Below are 10264 nucleotides of genomic sequence, written 5' to 3'. Positions count from 1 at the left end.
TATCAACTGATCCCTTCTTTTCTTCAGGTTGTGCCCTAAAGTACTTTTCTCCCCTATTCGATGCTCTACTACTTCATCAAATAATCCATCTACCCACATAATGAATAAATAGCATTCTTCCTTTAAAATACATTTCAATAGCTTCTTTTCTTTTTTTGTTTGGTTTATATTTTATGGTCGACGTTTCACTTTCACAAAACGCAACTGCAAAGAACAGGTTTTCAGAGAAAACTTCTTAATACTTAAGTTTATATACGATGATAACATATTTCAAATTTTCAGGACCGTATTTCTTACTATTACCAGTCTGCATTTTACACTCCTGGAAATGGAAAAAAGAACACATTGACACCGGTGTGTCAGACCCACCATACTTGCTCCGGACACTGCGAGAGGGCTGTACAAGCAATGATCACACGCACGGCACAGCGGACACACCAGGAACCGCGGTGTTGGCCGTCGAATGGCGCTAGCTGCGCAGCATTTGTGCACCGCCGCCGTCAGTGTCAGCCAGTTTGCCGTGGCATACGGAGCTCCATCGCAGTCTTTAACACTGGTAGCATGCCGCGACAGCGTGGACGTGAACCGTATGTGCAGTTGACGGACTTTGAGCGAGGGCGTATAGTGGGCATGCGGGAGGCCGGGTGGACGTACCGCCGAATTGCTCAACACGTGGGGCGTGAGGTCTCCACAGTACATCGATGTTGTCGCCAGTGGTCGGCGGAAGGTGCACGTGCCCGTCGACCTGGGACCGGACCGCAGCGACGCACGGATGCACGCCAAGACCGTAGGATCCTACGCAGTGCCGTAGGGGACCGCACCGCCACTTCCCAGCAAATTAGGGGGACACTGTTGCTCCTGGGGTATCGGCGAGGACCATTCGCAACCGTCTCCATGAAGCTGGGCTACGGTCCCGCACACCGTTAGGCCGTCTTCCGCTCACGCCCCAACATCGTGCAGCCCGCCTCCAGTGGTGTCGCGACAGGCGTGAATGGAGGGACGAATGGAGACGTGTCATCTTCAGCGATGAGAGTCGCTTCTGCCTTGGTGCCAATGATGGTCGTATGCGTGTTTGGCGCCGTGCAGGTGAGCGCCACAATCAGGACTGCATACGACCGAGGCACACAGGGCCAACACCCGGCATCATGGTGTGGGGAGCGATCTCCTACACTGGCCGTACACCACTGGTGATCGTCGAGGGGACACTGAATAGTGCACGGTACATCCAAACCGTCATCGAACCCATCGTTCTACCATTCCTAGACCGGCAAGGGAACTTGCTGTTCCAACAGGACAATGCACGTCCGCATGTATCCCGTGCCACCCAACGTGCTCTAGAAGGTGTAAGTCAACTACCCTGGCCAGCAAGATCTCCGGATCTGTCCTCCATTGAGCATGTTTGGGACTGGATGAAGCGTCGTCTCACGCGGTCTGCACGTCCAGCACGAACGCTGGTCCAACTGAGGCGCCAGGTGGAAATGGCATGGCAAGCCGTTCCACAGGACCACATCCAGCATCTCTACGATCGTCTCCATGGGAGAATAGCAGCCTGCATTGCTGCGAAAGGTGGCTATACACTGTACTAGTGCCGACATTGTGCATGCTCTGTTGCCTTTGTCTATGTGCCTGTGGTTCTGTCAGTGTGATCATGTGATGTATCTGACCCCAGGAATGTGTCAATAAAGTTTCCCCTTCCTGGGACAATGAATTCACGGTGTTCTTATTTCAATTTCCAGGAGTGTATATCATCTCTGCTTCGGCGATCGTCAAATACTTTGCTGTCTAAATAAGAAAACTCATTTATTGCGTTTCAACCTTTATCTGGCAAAGTTGTTCTGAAGCAACATCAAAATTGCGAACTGTTTTCTGCAACATGTTGCGAGTTTCGTCCTTGGAGCGGTAGTGGTAGTTGCAAGTAACATTTAAGCTCTCACACACAACGATATTCTGTTGTCTCTGGTGAAAAGTTTCTGAATGCTGTACATCTTTAGGAGATATCGTGCAAGGTTATGTGAGCGTCAGTTTGCGGTGTAGCAGTTACTTTCGACTATGTGACGCAGATTTTCTTTTCCAACGAAAAATGCTTTTAAAATTAAAGAGGCAGTCTTGAAGGTGAGTTATTATACAAATGTGTTGGAGAATTCTTACATGGGACATGGCAAGTAGACTAACTTTTTAGGGAAGAGGAAGGCTAACTGACTGACTGTTGGCTGGACAACAAGTTCAGAAGAAGAAGAAAAAAACAGCACTCCTCGTGCTAGTGAATGTTGTACAATGTGGCAGTTTTGGTCACTGAGTGCAGTGTGGACCAAGAGGGAAGATGAAGGCATTGTTGTAGTTGAGGTTTTACTCGATCCGCTCCAGTAGGAAAAAAAAGAAAAAAAAGAAAGGTTCAAATGGTTCTGAGCACTATGGGACTTAACTTCTGAGGTCATCAGTCCCCTAGATCTTAGAACTACTTAAACCTAACTAACCTAAGGACATCACACACATCCATGCCCGAGGCAGGATTCGAAGCTGCGGTCGTGCGGTTCCAGACTGTAGCGCCTAGAACCGCTCGGCCACCTCGGCCGGCTCCAGTAGCAAATTTGTGGCGAAGCTACTAGTCGTTTCGCTTCAATGCTTGCACAATTTCAGCTTTGTGAGCGTACAAACGAAGTCGTTGATGCAGCACATTACGAACTGTTGAGCGAGGGATGTTTAGCTCTCTTTATGCGACTCTGATGACCTTCTCTGAGAGATCTCTCAGATCTCCTTTATCATTTCGTGAGATGCACGTTTGCAACTAGAACCTGACTGTTTACACTCGTAGTGGCTAATAACTTCGTCGTCTGGTGGTTCCCTCGTCAAAAATGTCTTTGGACTGTAATCTGTGATTTCGCTTTTGCATATGACACTAAGCTTTGGACTCTCTTCTGCCAATTATTTAAAACTAGAATCAAAAGGAGTCGTTTGGAAATTTTTTTTAAGAAAAGATGAGTTGCTTTATATGATGCAGGAAATCACAACTATCAATGTTTTATGGTTTTTTTAATTGACTTCTTGAAATCAAGCTCTGTAAACCTTCTGTAAGAGTACATAATTATTACAGTTGATTTCATTAATGAAGATGTAGTATTTTTTCTACAAAATCACTAGAAAATTTCAACTTCACACTTTCCAGTTTTAACCTTATGTTTTATATGACAATCTGCCAGTCGAGTCCGTGGTTCAACTGCTGTTCGAAGAATCCGATATCACCTGCGTATGACCTAGGGTGCCGAACACCGGTTCTTGAAGATAGGGAATAGAACATATACATGTGATCGAAAGTACCCGGACACGTGGCTGAAAATGACTTACATGTTCGTAGCGCCCTCCATCGGTTATGCTGGAATTCAGTATGGTGTTGGCCCATCCTTAGCTTTGATGACAGCTTCCACTCTCGCAGGCATACGTTCAATCAGGCACTGGAAGGTTTCTTGGGGAATGGCAGCTCATTTTTCACGGAGTGCTGCACTGAGGAGACGTATCGATGACGGTCGGTGAGGCCTGGCAGGAAGTAAGCGTTCCGAAACATCCCAAAGGTATTCTATAGGACTCAGGTCAGGACTTTGTGCAGGCCAGTCCATTACAGGGATGTTACTGTCGTGTAGCCACTCCGCGACAGGCAGTGCATTATGAACAGGTGCTCGATGGTGTTGAAAGATGCAATCGCCATCCCCAAATTGCTCTTCAACATTGGGAAGCGAGAAGGTGCTTAAAACTCAATGCAGCCCTGTCCTAAGATAGTGCCACGCAAAACAAAAAGGGTTGCAAAGCCCCCTCCATGAAAAAAACTACCACACCATAACACCACCGCCTCCGAATTTTACTGTTGGCTCTACACACGCTGGCAGATGACGTTCACAGGGCATTCGCCATACCCACATCAAGCCATCTGATCGCCACATTGTGTACATTGGTGATTCGTCACTCCACACAACGTTTTTCCTCTGTTCAACTGTCCAATGTTTACGCTCCTTTCACCAAGCGAGGCGTCGTTTGGCATTTTCCGGCGTGATGTGTGGCCTAATAGCAACCGCTCTACAGTGAAATCCAAGTTTTCTCACCTTCCGCCTAATTGTCGTAGTATTTGCAGTGGATCGTGATGCAGTTTGCAATTCCTGTGTGATGGTCTGGACAGATGTCTGCCTATTACACATTACGACCGTCTTCACCTGTCGACGGTTTCTGGCAATCAACGGACGAGGTCGGTCTGTACGCTTTTGTGCTGTACCTGTCCCTTCACGTTTCCACTTCACTAACAAATCGGAAACAGTGGACCTAGGGATGTTCAGGAGTGTGGAAATGTCGCGTACAGACGTATGGTACAAGTGGCACCCAGTCACCTGACCACGTTCGAAGTCTGTGAGTTCCGCGGAGCGCCTCATTCTGCTCTCTCACGATGTCTAATGAGTACCGAGGTCGCTGATATGGAATACCTGGCAGTAGGTGGCAGCACAATGCACATAATATGAAAAACGTATGTTTTTGGGGGTGTCAGGATACTTTTAATCACACTGAGTAGACCAAACACAGTTACTGCAGTGTTTGTATTTGCAAGTGTCACTTAGACAGCCACTGTTGACGATTTACAGCCGTATTAAATTACGAAAAGTATTCAGGTATTGCGAATACGATGTTACATCAGCTGTATGGTTTGGCAGAGATACATGAAAATTTGTGCCGGATCGGGACTTGAACTCGCATTTGCTTGTCGCGAGCATGTCTGAAGGGCAATTTGCATCGATCTATACAGACACTGTCAAGTACTGACACTACTTTAACTGTATTTCTTGCTTAAAAAAAGTAAACTGACAAGAAAAGCAGTGTCCTTCCGTATGGGGCAATCAGACGAACTGTGTGTGAGCACTATGGGATGTACACATTATGGCATATGAAAGTCAGGATGAGTCCGGGAGACGCGTACGGACAGCCAAAGTGGTTACGGTGACCGGTCGCGGTAAAGGGGAAATCCAGGTTCAACTACCGGTCCGGAGCAGATATTCCTGTGTCTACAGGAAAATATACAACTTCTACAATATCGTATCCGCAGTATGCCGATACATTTCGAATACATTTCATAAATCAAACAGTTTTTCTCTTATGTATGAAATCACTCTTCGCGTTATTTCTTTTAGGGGAGTGGTTTCTTAGTAGATTTTGTGGGGCTCAGACTATTGTAGTAAGCTTGCTGAATCCGTAGCTCGGGTAGGAAAAGGAAGTAACTGAATCCATGCGAATGCCGTCTGTAAACTTTATACCTGTACTGATTGAATCGGATTAGGCGTCAACAGCTCTCTCTCACTCTCACACTCTCTCTCTCTCTCTCTCTCTCTGTGTGTGTGTGTGTGTGTGTGTGTGTGTGTGTGTGTGTGTGTATGAGAACATAAGCAAGCAGGGAGAATAGAGAGGAAGCATTGGCGGATTCCGGACCTCTCTTTGATTGCATTCCGGACCAGAAATCCCCATTTCTGCGATAGGCTGCCGCAAAATTTTAATTAAACCGTTTGTTCGCGGTTGGGTCGTTTTGTTTCCTCTCGATGTATTTTGTGTGCATATCGTGACCAGAGATCACGTACATCGAATATCTTCTCTGGTATTTAGATCAATCGGACGAACGCTACATCCAGAGCAAGAAGGTCGTGCCTGTCGAGATGCTGCATTTTAAAAGCGTTAGACTAATCCGAAACAGTATCAAAGTCTTTATTAAATTTCACTCTTAGTTTCGTGTTGGTAGATCGGTTTTTAAAAAAGATAAATCAGAAAATTGTTCTGTTCCATCCTTATTAGTTAGCATTCCTCGGTCAGGGATTTTCTCTGCCTCGAGATGACTGGTGTTGTGTGTCCTCCATCATCATTCCATCATCATTGACTCGCAAGTCGCCGAAGTGGCGTCAACTAAAAAGGACTTGCAGCAATTCGGCGGCCGAACTCCCTCGCATGGGGCCTTCCGGCCAACAATGCCATACGATTTTCTTCTTTTTTTCTTTTCTTCTTCTATGACAGTTCACGTGGTAATTTATTCTGAGTTTTAGAGTATACTGAGGCGACAAAAGTCATAGGATAGCGGTATGCACATATACAGGTAGCGGTAGTATCGCATATACGAGGAATAAAACTGCAGTGCTTAGGTGTCGCTGGCATTCGTACTGAGGTGATTATCCTGCAACCGTCTAAAATGTCAGATATTTTTCGGTATACATGACAAAAATAAAGTGCATATGGAAACTCATGTCCAAAACCTTAATCCACCATGTCAAGCCGCACGCGTAGCCGCGTGGTCTTAGGCGCTTTGTGATGGTTCGCGCGGCTCCCCCCTCGGAGGTTCGAGTCTTCCCTCGGGCATGGGTGTCTGTGTGTGTGTGTGTGTGTGTGTGTGTGTGTGTGTGTGTTGTCCTTAGGGTAAGTTAGTTTAAGTTAGATAAAGTAGCAGTGTGTAAGCCTAGGGACCGATGATCTCAGCAGTTCGGTCCCATAGGACCTTACCACAAATTTCCAAATGTTCACCATGACGACAGAGCGTTGTGTTCATAGGAGACAAGGGCTCCCTTCGCAGCAGCTAGATCTTCTCTACTGGCGATCATGACAATCAGTAGCAATCACTGAATAACACTCACCATTCAAGACGTTCCTTTGAGGTCCGTCAGCGAACCAGGTGACGTTTGCTGCCGAAGCGGTGGCAGGCGCCGGCGCTATGTAATGTCATAGAATGACGTTTCCGGACACTAGTTGCTACACTCGATTTTTTTTTCTCACGACACCCTCTAAAACTTTCGAAGTTTGAAAGTTTGTCACAACATTACTGGGGCACCCTGTATACTTAGGGGCCTACCTTACCGTGTTACGCGCCCACAACACCACAAGGCGGCATTCAATCTCGTTGTGAACAGTGATCATACGTTTTGGCTCACCAGTGAATTTTCTACTTAGTAGAATCACCGACATAGCCAAAGAAGCGGGAGAGTTCTGTGGTGCATTAAAACACTGTAATGGTGATTCCAGGAGGGGACCAAACGCACCCACCTCACCTCTTCCCCCCCCCCCTCTCCCCTCCCCCCCCGCCCCCCTACCATGGAGCCGACCGAGGTGGCCGAGCGGTTCTCGGCGCTACAGTCTGGAACCACGTGACCGCTACGGTTGTGGGTTCGAATCCTGCCTCGGGCCTGGATGTGTGTGATGTCTTTAGGTTAGTTAGGTTTAAGTAGTTCTAAGTTCTAGGGGACTGATGACCTCCCATAGTGCTCAGAGCCATTTGAACCAACCCTAGCAGAGACCTGTGCCCTTTTCCTCAAGTTTCCACGTTGTAGGCGTCTCAGTAACCGTTCATGTTAATGAAGATAGTAGCCTCAGCACACTTTCGGTTGTCGAAATTTGCCTCTGTTTCGGAGTATTTTTAAAGCTCGCGATTGATACACTGACAGGTTGTTTCAGTGTGGTGGTGAGGGTAGCTGCGAATGACACTTGATACATGGGAATGCATCACGTGTGATCTCAAGAATGGAGAGCTGAAGCAGCAAACAGCTGTCGAGTAGCTGAAGAGAAACTAATTTTGCGGAGTGCGGATGGGCAAATGTGCGTCATGCGTCAGTGCTGGAGGCTTTATTTTTCCCGGCGATGGCACGCGAGAAACAGTCGCTGCGATGTTCACAGCCGGTCACTGACCTGCCGACTGAACGGAGAGCAGTGCGTCGGCCTGCAGCAGCTCGCTGTTTGCTTGGCGTGATGAAGTCTTTCAGAAACTGAATTACGGTTCCCACTGAAACAACATCACGAGACGTACCGTTTAAAAATTTCAATTTTAGCAAAGCGCTAAGGGGCCTTTCAGGTAGAGTTGCTTCCTTAAAAAACATGACCTTATTGCTTCGGACGTGGTGTAAAGGCCAGCAATAAAGGTATCGTAAATACTAGTTATTACAGCTTTGTGACCTGATGTTTTGGAAACTATACCTATAGATTTCCTGAAGAAACGCACTGGTGTGAATTACATGCGATGATTTGAGCATTGCAATCAGTGACAGATGACGACTGCTTTTAAATGTAACGGAATCGTCGGGCGGATCAGCGGTGTTGATTTATAGCACTATCGTGAGTGTTCAGGGGTACTCGCTGTTCTGTTTGGCTGGATTTATAACGATAACACTGTCTTTTATACGGTATAGTTTTACATCGCCCTCCTGCTAGGGCTGAATCTCGACTACAGATGGCAACTCCTTTTTTCAGCTGGTCGTACAGAAGGATAAAGTACAGTGAAATTTGAACATGTATAAAACACAATTTTATAATATTAATAGTAACTAAGTGAAAAGAAAGAGAGCACAGTTTAAAAAATACCTAGTACCAAAAATTTTGGCATTACCTAATAACATGACTTAAAAATATCAGATAATTCATTTGTCGGTAAATGAGCGTATTGCAGAGATATAATGAATGTAAGAGTTTGAAAAGGAGTCAACTTAGGAAGAGGTCGTTGCCTTTTAGAAATACAGGTTAGCTTTTTCGCGCAAAAGAAACGAAAATCAATTTTCTTAAAGATTAAAACTCAAAGAAAACAACGCAAGATTATCAACAGGTTGGGAAAATGGATTTAGGAAATGCTGTGAAATGAAAGAGGAGCTAACCCGCGCAGCGATCTGAATGGAAAGAAACAGAAAACAGCGAGGATGTACAATGAAATGTGAGCAGAACGGAAATCGAAAGGCGAAAGGCATAGGGAATATGATAGTGTAATAAAAAAAGAGCTTCAAAACTATAGCAATATCAAAAAGGAAAGAAGCAGACTTAACATAAATACAACATAAATTACGAAAATATGTTAAAGAGTAATTACATTTAACTGATCAAAACTTCGAAATAAAGCAGAAGTAGAATCTTATACTACCTTTTTAACAGGAAAATAAGGAGATTTCAGTCACATAATCTAAGTTTTAGAAAAGCAGAAGATAATTTTGGTAAAAAAAACTGAAAATTCCAATTTTGTAGCAAAATATGTTAATAAATTACTAAATTGAGGGGAACTAAGAAAGATTATACCTCAGTTTAGGAAACCTAAAGTAGACCAAGAAACAAGAAATAAGAACAATTCTGAATTCCACGTAGAGTTTTAAAGTACCAGTAAACGAAAAGGTAACAAATGAAGTCTGAAAATACTGTGGGAAGAGTAACACTACTGGCAGTGCTTAAACTGATGAAAGAAATGTGGCGAGAATGGCTAGAAAATAGCACTAAACCAGCCACTGGACAGAAAAAGATGTGAACAACACATCTTTGTTACCTACAATAATATATTTTTCTATGGTACTTCTCAGAGAAATGGCAGGATGCAAAATTAGAATATGTTATTCCATAAAGGAGGGCTAGTGTTTACTTCCGGTCGACATCTACACCGAAGCCGCATAGGAACTGGTATAGGCATGTGTATTCAAATTCAGAGATGTGTAAACAGGCAGAATACGGCATTGTGGTCGGCAACGAATATGTAAGACAACAAGCGTCTAGCGCAGTTGTTAAATCAGTTAATGCTGCTACAATGGCAGCTTATCAAGATTTAAGTGAGTTTCAACGTGGTATTACAGTCGACGCACGAGCGATGGGATACAGCATCTCCGAGGTAGCGATGAAGTGGGGATTTTCGCGTTTGACCATTTTACGAGTATACCGTGAATACCAGGAATCCGGTAAAATATCGAATCTCCGCCATCACTCCGGCCGCAAAAGGAACCTGCAAGAAGGCACCAACGACGACTGAAGGGAATCATTCAACGTGACAGAAGTGAAACCCTTCCCCAAATTCCTGCAGATTTGAATGCTGTGCCATCAACAAGTGTCAGTGTGCGAACCATTCAACGAAACATCATCGATATGGGTTTCCGGAGCCGAAGGCCCACTAATGTACCCTTGATGACTGCACGACACAAAGCCTTACGCCTCGCCTAGGGTCGTCAACACTGACATTCGACTTTTGATGACTGGGAACATGTTGCGTGGTCCGTCGTTTCTTGGCTCTGAGCACTATGGGACTCAACTGCGGAGGTTATTAGTCCCCTAGAACTTAGAACTAGTTAAACCTAACTAACCTAAGGACATCACAAACATCCATGCCCGAGGCAGGATTCGAACCTGCGACCGTAGCGGTCTTGCGGTTCCAGACTGCAGCGCCTTTAACCGCACGGCCACTTCGGCTGGCCCGTCGTTTCTTGTTTCAAATTGTATCGAGCAGACGGACGTGGAGGCTCTGTAATGG

Source organism: Schistocerca nitens, chromosome 6, assembly GCF_023898315.1.
Source record: "Schistocerca nitens isolate TAMUIC-IGC-003100 chromosome 6, iqSchNite1.1, whole genome shotgun sequence".
NCBI classification, from domain to species: Eukaryota; Metazoa; Arthropoda; class Insecta; order Orthoptera; family Acrididae; genus Schistocerca; species Schistocerca nitens.
Note: the sequence above shows the minus strand (reverse complement) of the source record.